Here is a 24,140-nt window from a genome sequence, read left to right on the forward strand (position 1 = left end):
CACCCTTAATATGCAGCATCCCCCACTTGCTCACTTATCCTTGCACTAACAAGGCAGCATTACCCCGCTCACCTTCAATTTATTGAATTAGACCACCAACCAAATAAGCAGCTTTGCTTGCTTATTAACTTATCCAACAGAGCAATTACTCACTGTCCTTCCCAACTTACTGAATTGCACATCCAACACCAGAGGGGGGACAGAAGAGGGCAAGCCTGCCCCTCTTCTCCGCCTACCCAAACTGAAATAACCACAATCCCACTAATAAAAAAGAGGGAGGGCAGGAGGGTAGCTAGTTCACGCCAAAAATGTGACTCCTACCTCAGTTACACTTGACAAAACCGTCTAAGCCCCTCCTTACATAATTTCCTCCTAGACATCCCTCCATCCCATTTAACCCTATCCTCCCCTCACTCTCATAATTTATACTAATCTATGTATCTAGCCCCACTAGAGGATGCCCCAGAACAAAATGGTCTGTCCCAAACCTCATTTGTCCTAGTCCGCTTCAATAAACACATAACACCGAATGACATTTGAAGACCTTTATTAAACTTCCATAAACATGATTGTTAACCAATAGTTATTAATTTCAACCAAAACATGACACAAGTGATAATAACATTCATGAAAGAAAAGATAAAATAAATAACCATAAGAGCAGCATAACCACTCACCCTTGAATAAGCAGTGTCCACCACTTGCTCACTTATCCTTGCACTAACAAGGCAGCATTACACCGCTCACCTTCAATTTATTGAATTACACCACCATCTAAATAAGCAGCTCTGCTTGCTTATTTACTTATCCAACAGAGCAACTGCTCACTTTCCTTCCCAACTTATTGAATTGCACATCCAACACCAGAGGGGAACAGAAGAGGGCTAGCTTGCCCTTCTTCTCTGCCCAACAGCCTGACCAGGCCATTCCCCCTCTCTCTGACAAACTTCCAGCAATCTAACCACCAGTAAGGCACTAGGTCAAACATCATTCGGTGTACCCAATCCTCCTTAACCAATCTGGATCAAAGTCATTACCTCCTAACCCTATACATAAGTAATGAAAACAGCCGAGTACCTAACAGATGAAAACAACCACCGACCCCTCTCCTATGCCAAGGTAGCAAACCATAACCCCTTCACCTATCATAACTACTGCCCATGAACTAATTACACCATACTACCCTGGTCAATGGAAGCCTTGCAATGATACCAAGAGCATTACCAGCCACTGAATCCACCACTAAGCCCACTGCTACTGAAGCCATGCCAAGGCTATTGCATACACCATACTACATTGCAAATTCTATCGCCCAATGAAAAATATTTTTTTTTGCTGTCCACTGAATGTAATAACCTTCTTAAAACTCTTTAAAATCCATTTAATAAAATGCTGCCATCACACCAATTACCCATTATAAACAATAAGACACTTAAACCTCCATCATGGCCGGTAGCAGTGCGGCCCTAAAACACCACCAACAAGAGAGCAAGCTAGGCAAAGCTAACCAACACAAAATACCAACAAATTATAGAATGCCCAATGCCACATGGTCACAAGGTCTGTGCCACGATATTACCGTCCAGAAGATAATGAAATCAACCCAACCCAGTCTAATCTGAAACTGCAGTAACTCAGTGTTAAATCCTCCCATCAAAATCTGCATCTATCTTGCAAGTCTAACCTATGCAATGCAACCCACTAATCCCTTACCTCTGATGTCTGCAACAATATCTGACTCATTCCAAAGAAGACCCCCCACTACCCCCAAAAAAAAAGTGTAAAATTCAACCCTGATTTTCCCCATACATGATCAAACCAAAACAAGACAGTACCTTGTGACTGCAGAGAGGAAAAACACAACAAAGCAACAACTCCATATTCAGCTGCACTGCTGGCAGCCCGTGACCTCCTTTCATGCCTGTCAGCCAAACCCCACCACAGCTTCTTCTCTCAACTTCTTCTTTCACCTGTTAAGACCACATTTCTTCTGTTCCCAAGTAATACCAACTCTGCAGGTCCCCATCTGCACTCATAGTGATCTGTAAAAGAAAAGACTGTAAATACTTCACACATACATAATCCAAATTCTTACTGACCATTATGCACCACAAAGGGCATTTCTCATTCATCAACTGTATAAAATGCAGACACTAGCAAATGCAAAACAACCCTGAAAATTAAAGTGTCCTACCAAAGATCCCCATAAAATTACCTCCCAACTCCCATAGTAATGATACAACAGATACCCCTGTGAAATAAACCAAGGTCTCATTTTATAGATAAAACTATCACTCTTCTACCAATACAGGAGGTCTCAACAAAATTAATGATTAGACAAATAAAATTAAAATGATCCCAATCCTGCTATACTGCCATTTACAAAAAATAGAGATACATATTCCCCCTATGGCTCCACCGATGTGCCCTTACAAGGACAACATTCACCTCTGTCCGTCTTAACAAAGAACAACATGCACTGCACTCTGGACTGTGAAATGTCACTTACCTGAACATGACTAGGTTATGAAAAACCTTAGAACCATTAGTCTGGAAACCACCCCAAGTACAGAATAACTTAAACTTATCATCATGCTGTTTACCACACCTCAACCCAGCCTCCCCCCGCTGCATACCCTATCTTCCAAATAAAATTGTGCAATAACCATAACTGAAACACTGATAAATAACTGACTTAAAGGCCCTAAACTATTAGCCTAGTAACTTCCTATGTCTATGATGGCTGTGCGTCCATCCCTCCTGTGAGAATCCCCAGACCCCTTATAATCTTCTCCAACCCTGCTTAACCCATCCCCAAGATACCCCCTCTTCTCTTGCTGACACATTACAAAAAACACACCAAATATAACATACATACCCGAAAGAACCACTAGTAAAAAGCTTCCCTGTGACCTCATTGTACACCACTCAAACCACTGAAACATCCAGCCCATCAGACTCAGTTGCATCTAACAACTTCCAGCAGGCCCATGACTGTTACTTATTTCCCACTCCCCCACTTGAGCACCTTTGTGCAACATTCTATCAATGAAGACACCCACTGGTACTTGCACCTCCACCGCTGGCCCACTGCCTTCAGGTCACTGACTGATGTCCAAACTGCTCTTCTTCACCTGGAAAAAAAAAACAATTAAATACATTGTTGTCATGAAATTGTTAAATTTCTATGTAACCATCTCAAACCACCCAAATAAGGAACTACTAGTCAGATACTTAGCCCCAAAAAAACAAGAAGATTCACAGCTCTGAGCACATTCAATCAGACAGGCTGCAACACAAATTCCCTTCAAATCCTCCACATTCTACATTAAAGCTGGGAATCAAGCCCCCTACTCTGTGTGTACACAGCAAACCCAAACACTATGCCCACCCCTTACTGCCTGAAATAACTAGCTGTCCGATCTGGAAACTATACTCAGATATTTTGGTCTTCCATAGTAACTTAGATTTTCACATCCATGGATGCCCTTGGTATATTTCCATCGCACTCTCTCCCATTTACTCACTCTTGTTTTGTTATAGGGTTTCCATATTGTTATTCCATACTCAAGCTTGGGTCTAATGTAACTAACAAACAATGACGTCATTATTTTGATTAACTAACTTTATACAACTTTTATACCACCTATAGTTCTATAACTATCATTAACCAATTGGTTGATATGATTAGAAAAAAACGCATAGCTGACTCAACCCATATACCCAGGTCCTTAAATGAGTCTACAGTTTCAATCACTGTGTGCTTTATTAAATAATCACTTTTCAGATTATGTCTCCCAAACCTCATATGCTTAGTTTCTGATGTATTTATCAGTATATTACTCGCCAGTCAAAAATTATACACAAATTTATATGTAAAACCCACACACCACATTTCCTTCAGTGACAACATGGGAGAAACGCATGCACTCCTTGGGCTCATTATAGTGCTAATTATGACAGCTTCCTTAAGTAATCTTCAATCCAGTCTTACACTATATTAGACCACCACAAATCCTGGCATGCAAAGTGAGGCATGTAAACTGTGACCTGGAAACAACACCTATGAAAGGCAGCAAGGTCTACTGCAAATGCAAATGAATACCCCAAAATGTAAATGAATACCCCAAAACACCAGTATGAACCTTCCATTTTATATCATCCCCAGGTAATGACAAAGGAGATTAGATTGGCATGCCTTTCCTCCTGGTAAAGTTTGAAATGTAAAATTTCAGCCATAAATGCATCTATTCGAATATGAGGCATAACTCTCAACCAAACAGGAACAGAATCAGAGGCAAATCCAGAAAAATCAGGGACACTTAAAATATTAGTACCATTAACTGGAGACATCAGCAGAATCAGAGCATATGAATTAATATACATTTTCTGAAGTAAAAGCAGTCTATAAGTCCAATTATTGCCTTTATTCATTAAGTGTAATTCACCCCCTTCCCTACAAAAGTCACTAGTTTTGGAAGGGATTAAGAGGGACAGCTAAAGGGTATCCCTGAAAAACATGGACAGTTGACAGGTATGATGGTGAAGTAAAACTGGACTTTCTGCAACAGTCTGCACTTCCAGCCCTCCCCCTAATGGCTAACACTAATCCACACCTGCATGGCAGTGAATGACACTGTCCAGTGCCTCACAGCTTGTGAAAAATACCGTAAAGCTGTACCGAAAAGCTTGACCAAAATTGTCAAACGTCTGCAGTTTGGAATTTCCCCCCTTCCTCATTCACGACAGACACTCTGCAGTCCTAAGAGAAGGGAACTCCAGCCCTCCCTGATGATACCCATGTAAAAAAACAAATAATTAATTAAATAAATCTTCTAGCTTTTCCTGGTTAGGGGTTGCCACAGCAGATCACTGTCTGTTCATGATTGGCAGTGGAGTTTTACGGTGATGAGTTGTCAGCCTGGCACCCAACCTTCCACAGAAGGCACACACACACACACCACTCATGCCTATGGCCAATTTAATGTGTCCAATCCACCTACAGCATATCTTTGGGATGTGGGAGGAAACCAGAGCACCCGGAAGAAACACACACAACCACAGGGAGGACATACAGACTCCGCACAGAATTCACCCCAACTAAGGATCAAACCAGAGAACCTCTTGCTGTGAGGTAGTAATGCTAACCACTGCACCACCATGGCTGCCCTAATTAAATATGTAAATAAACACATAAATCTAGGTAAAGAGCCAATATGACAACTGCAACAAAGCAAATAACCACCAAGGCAGACCACCTACCTAAAAATGAACTTCATAAGTCAACTGAGCCCCACAAGCAGCAACAACACAGAGGCAATGAGGAATGCAAATCTCAATCAGCACCATGACAAGCACCACAAATCTTTTCCTTTCCTTATTGCTGTGGCTCCACCACCAATGTGACCACCGATTCCTCTCAAATCACAGTCACCCAAAGCAGGCATTCATGGATTCCAACTACTATTCTTACTAGCTAAAAGTTGGTAGATTAGGTTATGCTTTAGCATAACTTTTCTGCAGTGTATGAAGTCTGAAAGTCAAGATGTCTGTCACTAATTCCTCCCTTCCTTGCGTCAAACTTCAAGTAAATTATCCTCAATTTGCCAGCACCACAACTGTATGAACATTGGACTGAAATATGAGGCAAAATCTGCACTGTCTGTAACCTCTATATATTTGAAAGGTATGAGATCCACCTTCCATACTCGAGTTTGTCACGCTTGCACACGAACTGGAAAACTTTGAGCAACCGGACGTTTGCTCCATTCTCAGTATCTAATAAACCACTTCCCTTTTTTTTTTCTCTTTCTCCAGCATCCATCAAATGGTGAAAAGGGTGTTTAACAACGGGACAATGAGGTACATTCTGCTGAGTAAACCAGAAGTACCAATGAACATCCTGAGCATGGCCATCATTTACGTTAACTGCAGTCTTGACAACATCTCTTCTTAAATAGGTTGATGGAGAGCACATATACTCTACATATTGATCTACCCATTCAATAGTTTAACAAAGTGTTCTCTATATACAAAAGTAATAACCTTCGGTAAATGAGGTGTCTGTCCCCATCTGATATATATACAATGGCAAATTTAAAACAAAACAGTATAGAAGAGTTATTACATCAAAACTTTAGATTAAAAGACAGAAACTTTATAATAGTATTATAACAAGTCTGCTGTGTTCTTGACAACCCAGCAGCGGTCATCACTTTCAAGTGAAACCAAGAAACGGAATATTATTTTTGTTTAACCCTACCCTCGCCCTTAATGGACAAGTGACAATGCCCATGTGCAGTAAGCAATGGTAAACGGAAGTCCATGAAAACAAGCTGCATGGGGTCGATGCAATGACAAGCAATAAGAACAAAGTAGAGATACCGAATGTAGAGTGTAGAATGCATCCAAGCATGTGACAGAGAGCAAGAAAGCTGCAAAGCTGAAAACATCACAAGAATTCCATATAACCCACTACAAGCCAAGTAAGCTACTGGAGCGATGAATCCAGCATATCCAGAAACTCTTGTACGGCACCAATGCATAGCTCAAACTGACACCCCCCCCTTTTTTTTATATGGCAATCAACATGCCAGAAACCACAACACCTTGAAAACAGGTGAAAAATATGAAGCAACACGCGGACCTGAAGGGAAACTCAGGACATCCGAGAAGCATACTCCCGCCCAAGCCCCAATGGCCCAAACCTCAACAACCACAACCACAGAAAATGAACAGAAATTATGAGCCAAAATTTGGACCTTCAGCAAAAATCTACCTCCTCCTTCCTGAGAGGCATGCTGCTGCCCAAGCTCCACCAACTATGCCTAAACTAAGAAAAAATTAAAAAAAACAATATATATATATATATATATATATATATATATATATATATATATATATATATATATATATATATATATATATATCAGCCATTACACACCTCTGTCAGCTACCCACTACTAACCAAGGCCTACCTGACACCCGTGTTCCGTTTTGGACATAAACCTGCTAACCCGCAAGTTCATGCCAAAAATGTGACTCCTACCTCAGCTACACTTGACAAAACCCTTTAAGCCCCTCCCTACCCTTACCTCATTTCCTCCTAAACATCACTCCACCCTTACCTCATTTCCTCCTAAACATCACTCCATCCCATTTAACCCTATCCTCCCCTTCTTCTCTTAATTCATGCTACTCTATTTATCTAGCCCCACTAGAAGATGTCCCAGGACAAAACGGTCTTTCCCAAACCTCATTTTTCAGAATATTGTTTTATTTCTTCGTAGAGATTCCATTTTGTATATATATATATATATATATATATATATATATATATATATATATATATATATATAGTTTTTACTTTTAACAAGTTTTTTTTTTTTCATTTATTGCTTTGTTAACTGGATAGTTGAACTGGGCCTGGGATCCTTTTCAGTTAGAATTCAGATTGTAACACTAAAAAACATACATTAAAACATTAAGGCAATTGGCAATAAGGCAGTAATAAAAATGAAATAAGAACTACAAATAGGACGCAACCTTTGTTTGAGTTTGCTGAATGTTGTTTCCAGCTATTTTAAAATACCAAATGGCATAGGATGTAAATAGTAAAACATTGAAAGAAAAGATTGAAGCTGTTAAGGCAGTTGGTAACATGGTTTGAGAATTGGTAGATTACAGCAAATATACTAAAACAGACTGGAAAAAATTTGATAATGACATAAATATACAAGCATGATTTGAACAGCAACCAGTGAAATGTCGAATAACAAATCAAATGGCATTACAGTCGGTTTACCTGTCCAAAGCATTATCGTGGCATGTAGCAGTACATAGTAATAAGTGGTGAAAACATACAGCAGGTTAGAATCACAAGGTATTACTAAGCTAACTGCCCTCATGGGTCATTTGAAACCTAGCCAATCACCCCATGTGAGAATCAAACCCTGCACCTTGTGTTTGGAAGGTAAACACTCCATCCATTATGCAAACCTACCACTCTCAAAAGATATATAAAAAGTATACTTATCTAGAGCATTTACTGATGAGACAAATGAGGGGAAATAGCAATTAAACAGAGAACTATAAGAGAGATGTTTAAGGCTTGTGTATGTGTCTTGCATTTTAGGACATTAGCCTGAATATTTAAAACATTTACATTATTTCAGGTATGGATTCTCTGGTCTTGTCTACATGAATTTAAAATTGAAAGGCAATAAAATAACGTTCTAGTCTTTTACACAGCTTTAGAGTACATTAATGTACTATGCTTGCTCTTACTTTTTCCTTATTATATAACTTTGTAGCTCACTGCACTTAGCCTATCAAGCACTTCAATAAGGCCTTGGTGCTTTATTCAGAAATGTGCTCAGTAGGGATACAGACACTAGTAGAGGGCAGCTTAGGTTAAATTCTTTAAGTCAGATGTTCTTATTTGCAACTCATTATTACATCTCGCGGGCTTTTTATATGTGCTTCTTTATTATGGGCATGAGCAGCAACTTTAGTTTGTCCGGTAAACTCGTACAATGTTGCATCACATGTATAAATGGTATATTCTTTAAATATCTCTTTAGGAACATCAGGCAGACCTCTGTTGTGATGCCTGTCATATTACAGTTCAAATTAGGTAAATTGGATGGAAGCTTGTGGCATTACTCTTATTACATGCTCTAAGCAGGTCAACAGCTGGTCCTTGTTTTTACCCTCATTTCAATGTTTTATTGGAAACTCTGCAAACCATTATTCGGCAGATTATGTGGTGACATTTTTTAACTGCTTAAGCTTTAAGCATTGCTACAACTGATGCAAGTCCTTTACCATAAAGGGCATAAATTGGTCAGTAAATATCTCCTTAGAGATGCCCAGTTCAGTAAATGACAGTACAAGTTAATTGGCAGCATCTGTAGTATTAGTTTGTGTAATGGTACAGCTGCTGTAACCTTTATATCATAGTCCATTATTACTTGTACCAATTGCTGGGCTTTACTAGTAGTCCAAGAATGCTCATATCATGTTCAAATGGCACTTGTATAATAGGCTTTGGAAAGAATGTAGTATTAAATTAAGGACAGGATACAGTTTTCTGACATTCAGAACAAGAAGTACATATATTTTCTATTTATTTCGTTATGCAAATCGATTTAAATTTGACTAACCCTCTTACTTTAGTTTTGCCCATATTCATGTGACCTCCAAATATGTAGCAGTGGGTTAACTTCATTAACAGTGTCACATAAGATGACATCATCAACAACTGAGTCCATGTAACAGATCATCCTTTGATTCAAACGAGGGATAAGCTGAAGTGGGAACATCTTGTTTACCATTTTCCCAGGTAGTTTATTTCTCTCTCTCTCTCTCTCTTTCTCTCTCTCTCTTACTCTGCTTAAAATATCAGATTCTTATTTTTCATGTGGCTTACTGTAATTTCAGTCATCTCAGGATTACTTTATTCATTAGCTTGCCTTGAGGCTGGAGGTACAGTTTCCTCTTCCAAGAATCTTCATTTATGACCTCCCCCATGATAGTCGGAGAACATTCCACTTTTGTTTTAATTATTACTTTCTCTGTACACACATCTTAAATGTTCCCTTTTTTGTTTAGCTTTCCGTAACCCTTTGAGAGTAATTATTTCAGAACTGTGCATTTTCCAGCCTACCTCATGTTTACTAGTCATTATAATTTTTTCTGCTCCGAGAATCCTCTTTCAAGCCACCTTCTTCTGTTTTTGTCCTGCCTTTTACTAACAGTTTTTAAGTCTATGAGTATATATATCTGAAAGTTTCTAATTTTTAATTCAGTGCTTTCGATCACTTCACCTTAGGTTTCTTTGCTAACATATCGTATGCTTTTGGGGTTTTGCTGATCCATTTTAGGGACCAGTTTCTGGTAACACTCAGGATCCTTTTAACCATCTAACCGTAACCAAATTCTAGGGCCTTGAAATAAGCATTGAATCTATAAAAGGAATTAGAATTTGGTTGTAGTTATATAGTAAAAAGACTTCATGTGTTAGAAACTTCTGAAAACTTTTTAACATAGTCCATTATTACTTGTACTGATACCAACTGTTGGATTTTTCTTTTATCCCCAAAATGCCCACAACATGTGTTTAAATGGCACTTTTCTAATAGACATTGGAAAGAATTGACTTTTAAATCCAGGATGAGGTGTAGTTTCCTGATACTCTGCACAACAGGTACATAAATATTCTAAAATCACTGCTAGAAACTAGAAAGGAGAATTAGCCTAGAAGCTACAATGTTTCTAATTTTGATTTTATGTTTCTATAAGAGCAAGACTGTTCTGTTTCCCGCTCCTTCTAATGGAAAGGTATAAAAAGCTGTTGTTTCATCTCTCTCTTAATAGGATTACCCACCCACCATACAATGTGTATCACCATCTCTTCTGTAGTGCTTTAAAAACTGGGAAACTATTTTCTTGTTGTAATATGAGTCAAGTCAGGAACCTCAGCTACAAGATGTTCAACACCTTTTAATCTGACTTCTTTAAATATAACTCTACTGACTTTAGCCTACAAATCCAAAACCTGTGATCAAAACAAAAAAATCTAAACACAAACTACTACCACTCCCCCCTACATATTTCCCTCTCTATTAAACTATCTGGAGGCATTCATCCAAATCCAGAGCCTTGAACCCCACTGCAACATACCAGTAAAACAACTACCCTTACCACCACCCCATCTACCACTACTTCCATCTACCACTACTTCTAATGATTTAAATGATCTAAAAATTGCACCGGATGTACATGCAAAGTATATGCGATGAACTCTCAGAAATTGATGCTTAGATGGCTATACACTGACCTGACACCTTAATAGCCACAGGAACCTGACATAAACCACTCGTAAAAGATGAACGCATCCTGCCCCCAGGTTACAACATACTTTGGTTAGACCAAAAAAAAAAAAAAAAAAACAGGTAGGTTAGCAATAATATACAAAAGCAGCCTAGAGGTAACACCATCTTATTTTATAACCCCTACTTTCAGTAACACAGAATTAATCACTTCTTCTCTTAAAATCAATAAGTATAACTCAGTAGTCATTGCTGGATTAATACTTCCCACCAGTCAGTAACATCTCATCTCTTGAGGACATACTATGTTGGTTCTCCCACCACATACAACATGAGACAATCACTATGGCAGATGTAAACATAGGCTGGCTTACACTAACCTCAAACAATCCAACTAACAATTTACAGCTGTACAAATTCACACAAATGATCAATTCTCCAACAAGATTCAATAACGCTGCAACCATGGAAATTATATACTAGACTGGGTCCAAACATCTTGGCCAATAACCTAGGTACATAGCCTCAATCAATAACTGACCACCTTCCCACATATGCCATCAGACACAGCAAGAATTACTCCCGCAAACATCTCTACAACAAAACAAGCAATATCTTTAACTTGCATATTTAAACTTTAAAACTATCCTAGGGACCTACAATCAGAACCAATTAAAAGACCTTAATAGATTCAAATTAATTTTTTTAAATATTTGAAATAACTACACTCCTATCAGATTAAAAAGAATAAAAGCCATGTTTGCCCCATGCCTAAGCAAAAGCGCCAAAGAAGTCATTATATCAAGACATATGGCATGGAGAACATAAATCCGTAAAAACTCAAAAAACTTTCAATACTAAAGACACCAAAAGAACTTAGCAAAACAAAACTACCAACAAATGACAGAAAAACGTACTACTCATTTAGAGACACAGATAAGTAAAACCATAAATTTTTCTGTGCTTCAAATAAAAAATCTCTTAAACCCTAGCAAAGTTACTCAGCTAACCCCAACAACCTTCCAAAACAATGAAAATCGAGACAATCTCTTCAACAAACACTTCATTCTGTCAGTCTCTACACTTCTAAAGCACCGTTAAATTAACTCGCGCTAATGTCTAAAATTCCACACTCACAATCTGCACTCTATTCTCAAACCAATACCAACTTCAGTCATTAAAAACTTCTTTCCAAATTAAGCCCACCGCCACAGCTCTGGATAACATACCTACATATTATCTTAAAATTACAGCCAAATCCATTGACAACCCAATCTCCATCATCATTACCCATGCCATTAAAAATATACATTCCTGAATTATGGAAAAATACTTTATCACACCCCTACACAAAGGCAGGCTATCTGCTGACTTAACTAACTATAGACTGACAGCTGTTTTCTGCTCTATCCAAAATTTTAGAGAAATGCATTTATAAACAGCTAATAACTCATATTTCTGATAAAATCCTTTCACCATCCCTGTACAGTTTTTTCCAAAGTCATAGCACAATCTCTGTGTTTCTAAAATTCACAGAAACTGGTAATCAGTGTAGAAACTTGAATTACTTTCAAAAGCTTCTGATGCCATCTGTCACAAAAACTATTGGACAAACTACCCACAGTAGGTGTAACTCAGCCCACATTAAACTGGTTCACATCTACTCTTTTAACAGACAGCATTTCCCCTCCAACCTAATCCTACAGGTGTCCCACAAGGCTCCATATCAGGCCACTTACATTTCAACTTACTAAAGAACCATTCACAACCACCAGTCATGCTTCAATTATACAATATGCAGATGACTCCACATTAATCTGCTCTGATAAAATACTATCCTGTCTCCAAGAATTAACTCAGCAATCCTTCCTGTCAGTTGAGAACTGGCTTGAGGAATACATTCTCCTTTTAAATCATAATAAAAGCAAATTAATGTTATTCACCCCTAAATAGCTCTCCTTCCAAAAACCTATTTTCCCAGTAGAATCAAAGATAATACTAAAAAACTAAAGTAGATTCTTATTACTAACTTCTAAGCATCAGAATAGAGGAATACCTGACATTCAACCAACACATACTTCAAGCAACCCAGAAAACTCACCAGAAATTAAATGTTCTGTACAGAATCAAACCCTTCCTCTCAGACTCGGCATGGGTAAATATTTCCAGAGCTTACCTAGTTCCTAGCCTATTCTATGCCTTCCTCCAATTCACAAACCTACACATTACTCAGCCCTCAAAACTCTGGCAATGCTATAATAAAGTAGAATGGTTTGCTGCCAGCTGACCTTACAGAGCCCATCATGGCACTGTAGTTAACAAGTACAGTAACTAGAAAGCCAACACACACTCATACATTCTTGGTGATAACCCTCAAATTGTTATACATACCAGACAAACACACAAATTTACATTAGATTGTCTAACAGTACTGTCCTAGCAGACCCATTAGTTCCACAGTCAAAGCTTTACTTACCATATAAAAACCTAAAAATGCAGCAGGTGAATTCCTATACTTTAGCTCAATCTCATAAAAATGGAACTGCCTTCCCAGCCAATTAAGACAAATAAATAATATAACATCCTTCAAATCAGAATTAAAAAAATACCTAATGTAGAACTGGCTTTGGTGTGCTCACCTCCAGGATAAATGTTTTGCCCTACTCTAATCAATGCCTTGCGATGTTAAGCTCCATGGTTGCACAATCAATCTCAGCTTTACTTTTAATTATTTTTATACCTGCATACACAATCAGTATTTTCTCTGATTGATACGATATGTGTAATCTTTGAATTATGAATTTGTAGCATTGTGCACTCTACAGTTAGCCCTTTTTGATCTGTAAATATCTGCATGTTACCTTTAAACTTCACTGTAAAGCAGTAATAATTTGCACACTGTCTATGCTGACTTCCATATATCGCTGGTGTTTCTCATATTATTATTATCTCATTAAGTAACTTACTCCATTCATGCTGTTATGTCAACTTGTATAGTTCTCATATTATTTACTAGTTTGTTAACACAAAAAGTCCAGATGTAGAGTTTTATATCTTGAAGTACCCCAGCCATATCTAGTAAATCCTTTTTAAGCTTTCCATAGCCAGTGCAACAAGTCCCATCCATGTCCATATACGTTTTCAATGCTTCCTCTTCTTCACTAGGTCAAAAGTATTCTGGTCCATTCTGACATGTTCCAGTTTTCTTCTATAATATATCTTTTAAGGGTTACTAAACAACATTAATTTTCACCTTCTTTACCCAGCTTCTTCATGGAATGTGTAGTTTTGGAAGGTAGCTGTTACATCAGCACTCCTCACTTAATGCTTTTGCATTTGCGTTAGCTTCTAATTACCTCAGACTTCAGACTCTAATAAGGCATTTAATAAATCGCCCATGGCTGTCGATGTATAAAAAGGCAGGGTTTCCTATTTCCTTCTCAAGCGACTGAGCGCACATCAGGAAACAGCAGCAAACGATCTCTGCATTTCAAAACTCAGCAGGAATTCAGCTCAGAATCCAAATTCTTGGTGACCCAGGAACAGTGAAGAACAGCATTTTGGCAAGTCCTCGGCCTACCTGCCTGTGCACACACTACTCATGTTAAGTCTTAAAACACATCAGAGGCACAAATATACAAAATACAATTTTTACTTCTAAAGGTGAAATGAAAAGATGGACTACTAGGATTTTCATAATTAATTTCCAAGAGTATGTTCATTAATTGTAATGCCTTTTATGCAGTGTACACAGACCTTAGAAGTAAGTCCAGCAAATTAACTAGAGACAAGCTCAGTCTCATTTTGTATGGCCCTTACAGCAATTAGGCTGTGTAAATCAGGTGGTGCTAGGCCTTCCTTTCAGCTTCACAAGAAGCTGTTCCTCTTATCTTCCTTCATGCAAGATTGATAACAGGACCTGAATGGATCTTCTAATTTTAGAAACCACAAATCTCTGGGAGGAGCTGCTGTTTGACTCCATGATGATCCTCCTGACTGGGGGGACAAACTTCCTGATTTCTGCATTCCAGGCTACAACCTTTTATACAGATGCCACAATACACATGCACATATGTCTGTGTGTGTATATGGATGATCCTGCCTCACGACCTCTTAACACAAGAAATCTGGACAAAGACTTAAATAATGGGGGGATAGAGACCCAGACATAGGAACAGATTTTAAACATTGCTCTTAACAGAGTGTTTGCTGGTTAGGATTAGGGTTAGGGCTATGGAGGGGATACGTTTAATGTTTTGTGTGCTTGCATAAGTTCTTTGCCTCTTTTGCATTTGCAGTTTGTGACAAATTCTTTGCACTTCCTACTGTGCTCAGCAGACAAATATGCTTCTCTGAAGCCTTTTGAAAACACAATAAATTGGAAAAGTTTACATCATATGACTTTTGGCTTTTTCTGGTTAGGGATTGCCACAGCGGAACTCCAGTCCACTAATGATTGGCAGTAGATTTTTTATGGTGCCAAGTTGCCAGTCCAACACCCAACCTGCAAAGAAGGCACAACCATTCATGCATGCACCTACATGCATGTCTTTAATGTCACTCAACCACGGGGAGGACATGCAGACTCCACAAAGGAGGTGCTCCAGCCAAGAATTGAATGGAAGAACCTCTTGCTGTGAGACGACAATGCTAACCACTGCACCACCACAGCTTAAAGTTTGTACCAGTAATAGTAGTAATAACTTCAATTTAAATGACAGCAAATGTAGCATCATGAGGCTTGTAAAAAATAGTGTAACTTAGGATTGAAAAATAAATAGATCATTAAAATGATATGAACAATCTTGGGAAAATCAAATGCAACTTAATTTTTGAACATTGTGTAACCACCAAGTCAGGAAGGCATATTCTGCAGCCTGTCTTGTTTTAAACATGTTTGTTTACTCCAGGGATGTCACTGTACCACTTTATAATTCACTGATGTGACTCACACTATAATTGACCAGTATAACCCACAAGTGAATGCAATGCTGGATTTTGCAGCCTTTGAACAAGTTGTCTGACTTGAAAAGGTACAATTATTCTTTAATTTTAAAGTTTTACAATCTGCAGTGAATTGTGCATAAACAAAATAAAGACTGTAAGTCAAAGTCAAAGTGAAGTTTATTGCCATTCAGACCACACAGCAGTGCAACTGAATAGAATTATTTCGAAATGAATGTGCATACAACATATGCTGATTATATTAATACAACAATAACACATATAGTAATGCTAATCCAACAATAACAACAGTAAGACAGCTATGCAGTACGGTAACAAACACAGTGACATGCACCAAGACTATTCCACTCACATCTATTCATCAGTAGCCATTTTCCATTTAAAAGTAAGAACCAAACCCTGCTCTTTTTGTCTGTGAGGTAAACACAAGATTATATCACTTCAGATGGGACCCAAACCCACAATCCCTGGATTAGAAAGACAATACCTTGTCCATTAGGTCACTGACAGAAGGTCTGTCATGCAAGTAGATGGCCTGCAGTTGAAGCAAGAGTAATCCTTTAAGGGCAGAGTGGTTTTATAAAAAAGAGAGTGGAAGCTGGGAAAAATAGTGATATTTGTATGTTATTTTAGAAGGTTTATGTTTACAAAAGGTAAAAGACTGGTGCCTGGTCCTTAAGATCTATACAGGAAGAAGCATGATGACTCTCTGTTGAAATGTTGAGCTTTGCAATTGGAAGCCACAGCATGACAAAATAAATAAATAATATGAGAACAGTGAATGTCAGACATTGCTTTTCTCATTTAAAGTTGTTTCTTGCTGTGGGGTAAGCTCCCCTTTCCCCCAGTGGGGTATGCAAGCTCCGTGCACACCCTTAACTTATATATATTGGTTCTGACATGACCATATCATGGAGGAAAGGGAATATTCTAAGTAACAGCAATCTCAGACTTTTTGACATTCCCCTTCCACTTCCGGATAGCTGTCCCAGTGTCTCATATCCATTGCTGGTACTACTGACTGCTCAAGTTCATCCCTAACTGCACCGCATTTATTTTAGGACCAGTGTAGATCACAAGGATATCCTGGGGTCACGGTCATGGCTATCATTCAATTAGCTAGGATTTTTTTTTTCATATGACCTACTCATGTCCCCTTCCCTCTTGGTGCCCATGGTTACATCAGAGAGACAGATGTGCAACAGGGACATTGGTTCATAGGTTCATAGGTTCATAGGTTCATAGGTTGGTACTAGACTTTTGGCCCCAGGGCCTATCAAGCCTGGTCATAACAATTCCTTGGCTATTTCTTCCCACACTATTTACTTACCTGGATCCCTGTCTAGCAGGGTGACTTACGTGATCCCTGGGGTGAATTTCCTTTCTCCCATCCAATCGTCAAGGTTCCTTTTGAAGAGGGCCAAAGAGGCACTCTGCTTGACATGTATAGGTAGTCTATTCCAGAGTCTGGGGAGCCTCTGGGTCAGGAACCTATCCCTCCAGCATGTTTTGTTTATTGTGATGACAAGGTTTAGATCCCTGGAGCGTGTGGCTCGGAGGGATTGGGATTTCTTTATGTGTAGCATGTCCAACAGCCCTGGGTTTGACATGGCCTTGTACGTTAAGCAGAGATCGCCTCTGAGTAGATGATATGTGACAGAGTATAGCTGGAGATTTTTAAGGCAGTCAGTGTAGGGCATCTGCTTTAGGCCTGTGATTCCTTTAGTGAGGTATTTCTGCAGCCTTTCCAGTTGTTGCAGATGTCTTGAGAGGTACATATCAAACTGGGCATTGTATTCTATAATGGGTCTAATGAGGAATGAGTGCAGTGGCACAATGACCTCCTTTTGTCTGGATGAAAAGCCCTTAGTGATGAGGTGTGCCACATAGAAGGACTTCCTGACTGTTGTGGCGATGTGGTTATCAAAGGTGAGACCACTGTCCACCTGTGTCCCTAAGTCTCTTATCACACTTTTTGTGTTTAGTGTACTGCCACCTATGTGGTAATTCATGGGTACATGTTTTTTCCCAAATGAGATAACTATACATTTCTTGGCTCTGGCACCAAGCATCTGTTTCTGTAAGGCCCTTTTGTAGAGTATCCACATCATTTGGGGATTCAATAATGGCTCGCAGTTTGCAGTGATCTGCAAACTTTGTTAGCCAGAGTCCCTTAGTGTTGGCCTGTACTTCAGAGAAGTAAATGCCAAACAACAGCGGCCCCAGGACTGAACTCTGAGGTACTCCACTTGTCACTTGTCTGGAGCTGGATTTGGAGTCGGCTACTTTTACAGTGTGGGTTCTGTCAGTATGCCAGTTGGCAACCCATCGAGTGACATAGAGATTAATGCCCAGCTAAGTAAGTCTATCTATGATTCCAGTGGGGGATGGTGTCAAAGGCCTTGGTGAGGTCCAGATAGGCTGTGTGGACCACCTTACCCTTGTCCACAGCTCTGCAGACTGATTTGAAGAAGTCAATCAGGTTCAGGAGACAAGAATGGCCCTTCACAAACCCAAACTTGGTGGGGTCCAGTGTTTGAAGGTTGCCAATGTCTTTGTTTATAAATTCCATAATAATAATACATTCCATGGCCTTGCAGATCAGGCTCGTCAGACTGATGGCGCGGTAGTTCCCAGGATCCAAGCTGTATCCCCCTTGTGGAGTGGGATAAATGTTGCTGTGCACCACTCAGTGGGCACAAAGCCTGAGGTGAGGCTATGATTAAACATGACACTTAGGTGAGGTGCCAGTTCATTTTGTAGTTCATGTAATACACAGCCCAGTATGTGATCTGGTCCCATGGATGCTGTACTCTTAGCTTTTGAGAGTGCATTTTTTACCTGTTTGGCCATTATTACTGGAATTTGGCAATCTTCCAGTATTGAGATGAGCCGTTTAGGGGGTGAGAGAGGGGTGAAGTCAGCACTGAATTGATCTGCCAGGATATTGGCAATATCCTTGGGATCAGTATATTTAATGCCATTCTGTTGTAGCTCAGAGTAGATCTGAGCATTGCTATTTAGATTCTTGACATAGTTATAGAATGCCTTGTGGTTGTCTTGCAGTATATTGCCCCACCTCAACATCAGATCAGGCATGTCAACCTTCCATCTCCTGATCTGGCCACCCACACTCCACCAGGAATCATTGCAGGAGATGCCCACATCACCACCCTCTCCTCATGGATGGTAACACCCACCCCTCCCTGCTACTCCATCACTCACTCACTTGAGCTGATAAGCAAACCCTGGTTTCCTGGGCTGTAGTCAGTTGTTTATCCCTTTAAGTCACTGGAGTGGTTGCAATCTCAGATGTAGTATATGTATGTCTGCATTTTCTGACATTCAGCCTCACTGTTCCAGGACTTACACTAATGAGCCTTGGCATTTCAGTTACCAAGCCAGATATCTTGGCAAAGCCCTGATGAAGAGGGAAATTCCACAGACTTAAAAGGGAGAAGACTCATCCCAGAGAGAGCTAGAACATGAGCGAGAGAGAGAGAGAGAGAGAGAGAGAGAGAGAGAGAGACAAGGAAGCCTGAAGTAAGATAGCCTGAAGAAGGAAAACAGACATGGTGAAGGGGTATCTGACCTCTCATTATAAATGAGAGTAAGGGTAAATATAAGTTCTTAAACTTTAAGGAACCACTTAAAGTCTGTCATTTAAGTTATCCTTCACAACATCCCAGCATACACTGAAAAAATTTATCTCCTCAAGTAAAGTCATACATCCACTAAAAAAAGTCTCAGTCACAAAAGAGGTGCACACCCCTCAGCAAAGGCAAAGGCACCTCTCTAATCTGTCATCAGTAATATACTGACTCTGCTAATTTCCTTCTTTACATGCTTCTTCCCATCTACAACTCATCTTCGTTTCCTTCTTTACACGCTTCTCCCTGTCTACAACTCATCTTCGTTTCCTTCCTTACACGTTTCTTCCTGTCTACAACTCGTCTTCATTTCCTTTTTTACACGTTTCTTCCTGTCTACAACTCATCTTCATTTCCTTCTTTACATGCTTCTTCCTGTCTACAAGTCATCTTCATTTCCTTCTTTACACGTTTCTTCCTGTCTACAACTCATCTTCGTTTCCTTCTTTACATGCTTCTTCCTGTCTACAATTCATCTTCATTTCCTTCTTTACACGTTTCTTCCTGTCTACAATTCATCTTCATTTCCTTCTTTACACATTTCTTCCTGTCTACAACTCATCTTCGTTTCCTTCTTTACACGCTTCTCCCTGTCTACAACTCATCTTTGTTTCCTTCTTTACGCGCTTCTCCCTGTGTACAACTCATCTTCGTTTCCTTCTTTACACGCTTCTCCCTGTCTACAACTCATCTTCGTTTCCTTCTTTACACACTTCTCCCATCTACAACTCATCTTCGTTTCCTTCTTTACACGCTTCTCCCTGTCTACACTATTTTATTCCTTAGACACTTCTTCTTGCCCTGCCCCCTCATATACATGGATACTATAGCTGTGCTTTCGTTGCAACTGGGCGCTGTCCTTTATGAAATACAATGCTCTATGAAACATCCTTTGATTAATTCACCTACCTTTACAGAGGCTATGTACTTCATGCTGGAACATGTATTATGCAGTTGTTCTACATGATTGCATGCAAATGGTTGTACATGCCATATTATACATTACAGAATGACAGTAATGACTGGAGTTCTTTGCTGAATTTAACTTTGTCAAATTCTGTTACTTTTCTTCAAGGCTGAGCCTGAAAATGGTCCCACTGGATCAGTTTTCTACCCCAATCAACAAATCTATAAATCTTACAACATTCAAAGAGTTAGCAAACTTTTAGTTTACTTCAATAAAGGTGTGATCAGATTTACAAACACCAGTGTTGTGTCTCTTCTTTAACTTCAAACTGCAGGATAACAGGGGGCTTTCTACCACTGAGACCACTACTGCAAAGAAGGTAGTGCATGCCATTTGAGTGACAGCACTAATGTGTATCTTGAGTGGGTCTAAAGACACCACTGAGTGGGTTTGGCAAAATGGTTAAGGTGTTTTACTCATAAACAAAAGGTACAAGGTTTGATTCTAACCTTGGGTTATTGTTTAGGCTTAAAATGGCCCTTCAGGTCAGTTAGCCTAGTACTTACCTATGAACCTATATATATATATATATATATATATATATATATATATATATTAGATATAGATACATATATATATTTGTATTTATATATATATTTATAGAGAAAGAGAGAGTGCGCATAGGCAGTCCAATGGGTATTGTCTCCTCAAAGCAGGAGGTTTTCCAGTTCATTGTTCATTTCTTGACTGGGGTGCCTTCTCTGCGGGGTCTGCATGTCCCCTCTGTGTTTCCATGGGGTTTGTCAGGTTCTTCAGTTTTCTCCCACATCCAAAAGACATTCTGTATATGGATTCAACACTTTAAATTGGCCATGAGTATGACTGTGTGTGCATGAGTGTAGTATGGAAGAACAACCATAACATGGCTACCCAAGTGGAGGTCTGAACATTAGTTCTAGGTGACTGTCACTGCTGAAGTGACACTCTAACCTCCTTTGTGTAAAAACTAGGAAAAAGGGAGTTATGGATGGATCGATATAGGATTATATTTCATTTGTCAAGATGCACTTGATCAAACATTTTATTAGGCACATTAGACTGATGCTTATTTCATCAGTATATACAAATTTCTAATCTTACACAAGTCTTTTGGTGTTAAAAGTATGAGTCTTTTTGTGAGACTCTGTTGCACACTTCTATGTTGTTAGCAGTGTGAGTTTTTTTGTGAAATTTTGTTGCACTCGTATGTTATTAGCAGTGTGAGTCTTTTTGTGAGATTCTGTTGCACTCATATGTAGTTAGCAGTGTAAGTGAGTCTTTTTGTGAGATTCTGTTGCACTCGTATGTAGTTAGCAGTGTGAGTCTTTTTGTGAGATTCTGTTGCACTTATATGTAATTAGTAGTGTGAGTCTTTATGTGAGATTCTGTTGGACTCATATGTTGTTAGGGATGTAATTATGCTGAGTTCTACACCAGTACTTTATACAAACACCTGTATAACTGCATTGACAAGGCCATACCTGATAGGACCCAAACAAGCTCCTCAAAAAAGAGCAAACCTGCCTGTTGGATAACTGCCTTTAACAGGCTTTACAATAAGAGGAAGAAATTGCTAAGAGTTAGGGGAAGCAACCCCTAAACTGGAAACACTCCCTCCTCAGCTTAAACAAGCAAATAAGACTTCTTGTGAAGTCCTCCAAAGCAAATTACAATTCCAAATTATCCAAACCACCAAAGCATACAATATAAATAGAGTGTGTATTTTTGTCAGTGTTATCTCCGAGAAGGCTTGTAAGCCGAGGTGCTAGAGTTTCATTAAATTTGTGTGTTTTGAATCACTGGTCTTTGTTGTTTTATACAAATCCAAATTAGCTTCCTCAACTAAGGACAACCATAAGGCATTCTTTTGTTACATCCATAACCTAAAAGGAAAGACCTAGATTTGTGCTGAACTGGTAGTTAATGATAGCACATATACTGAGCCTGTGGACATAGCTAACCTGTTGGCTGACAGGTTCTGTGAAAACGTCACTCCCCTGTCCCTACCTCATGTGCCTCATGACATCCCTACTACCTCCCCTACCTTTTATCTCTAAAGAGCAGCATCTATGGGACCTGATAACATACCAGGCTTTGTTCTAAATGGGCTCCAACAAGAATTAGCAACACCATTGGGTACTCTTTTCAATCATAGTCTAAACACCAGCTTCATCCCACCTGAATGGAAAATGACCACCATTATTCCCTGGCACAAAGGTGGTGCATCCACTGACCCCAGGAACTATAGACCTCTTAGCCTGACTAGCCTTATCTGCAAAGCCATGGAGTGAATCATCATGGAACATATGACTGACTTGCCCCAAAAAGTGTTGGATAGATTAGATATTAAAACAAGAAGGATGCTTCATGCTCACCAAATGATTTGCAAAAATTAGTCTATACCAAAATGATATATTCCCCGTTCCGAACGAGAGATGGGCCTCCTTGAAACTGATTACATGTATAGGTCTGCAATCATGGGACTCCACACATATCTACTGACCTCACAAGATCCAAATGTAGTGAAAGTTTTGAAACATGAGGAAAATAAATCTAAGATGACTTCTCTCCTTAATTTAGCAGAAGCATATCAATGTCAAGCAGGAATGAAAATCAAACCAGAAGTGCATGAAAAACAGGCCGCAAATGAATGTGCCAAAATAGCAAAAGAAAGAATATAAGGTGAAGGACCAGATGAGAAGGCACGAAATGTGGAAAATGCATAAATACAGTTGCAAGTATCGAAAACTTCTGAAACAGCCTCATGTTGATCAAGAACGAATGCAGGAATGGTTAAGGAGACGTGACTTCAAAGCAAGAAATGAAAGGTTAATATAGGCAGCCCAAGATACTGGACTATGGACACACTAGTTTACAAAGTCCATTGATCATGTGGGAGAAACAGACAAAGCTAGGTTTTGTAAAACCGTATTGGAAACAGTCACGTGCCATGTTGCTGGTTGCAACACACTAATAACAGAAGGACTGTATACTGAAAGGCATAATAATGTGGCGAGACTGTTGCACTGGGGATTGTGCAAACATTGTGGTACTGAAGTGGCTGAAAAACACTGGAAACATGAGCCACAAAGCATCATAGAAAATGATGAAGTTTATATGACATGGGATCACCCATTATTAACAGTTCAAAAGATAGATGCTAGAAAACTGGATATAGTGGTCCAAGAAAAGAAGACAAAAGTAGCATTGATCATTGAAAATGCCAGACCCTATGTCTATAGTGTCTTGCGTACAGAGAGACACAAAGTCATAAAATACCAGGATCTGCAGATAGAAATGAGAGCAATGTGGAAGAAAGATACCCAGACAGTACCAATAGTAGTAGGAGCAACGGGTCTTATAAAAAAGAACTTACAATCATATTTAGATATGTTACTGATCCATGTAACCTCATACGAATTGCAGGAGTCATTACTGGGCACATTGCGGGTGCTGTGAAGAGCACTTTTGGCTGACATCAAAGACTGAAGCAATACTAATTTCATGAACTTTAATCATAGTTTGACTTAGGAATGGGGTCCATTCCCATCATGGTATTAGAAACAGAAAAGATTTGGAGAAATTAGAAAAGACCTTATCAACAAATATCTAGGTAATCTCCAAACACTTGGCCCTGCTCAGCTTGGATTTGTCAAAGGGGGATCATGCCTGTTGACCCTGTTGGACTTCTTCAAGACAGTCACCAATGCCCTGGACGAGGGGAAATCTGTGCCTACAGCCTATCTA

The sequence above is a fragment of the Protopterus annectens genome, chromosome 4.part0 (genome assembly GCF_019279795.1).
Source record: "Protopterus annectens isolate FY-2018-M chromosome 4.part0, PAN1.0, whole genome shotgun sequence".
Lineage (NCBI taxonomy): Eukaryota > Metazoa > Chordata > Ceratodontiformes > Protopteridae > Protopterus > Protopterus annectens.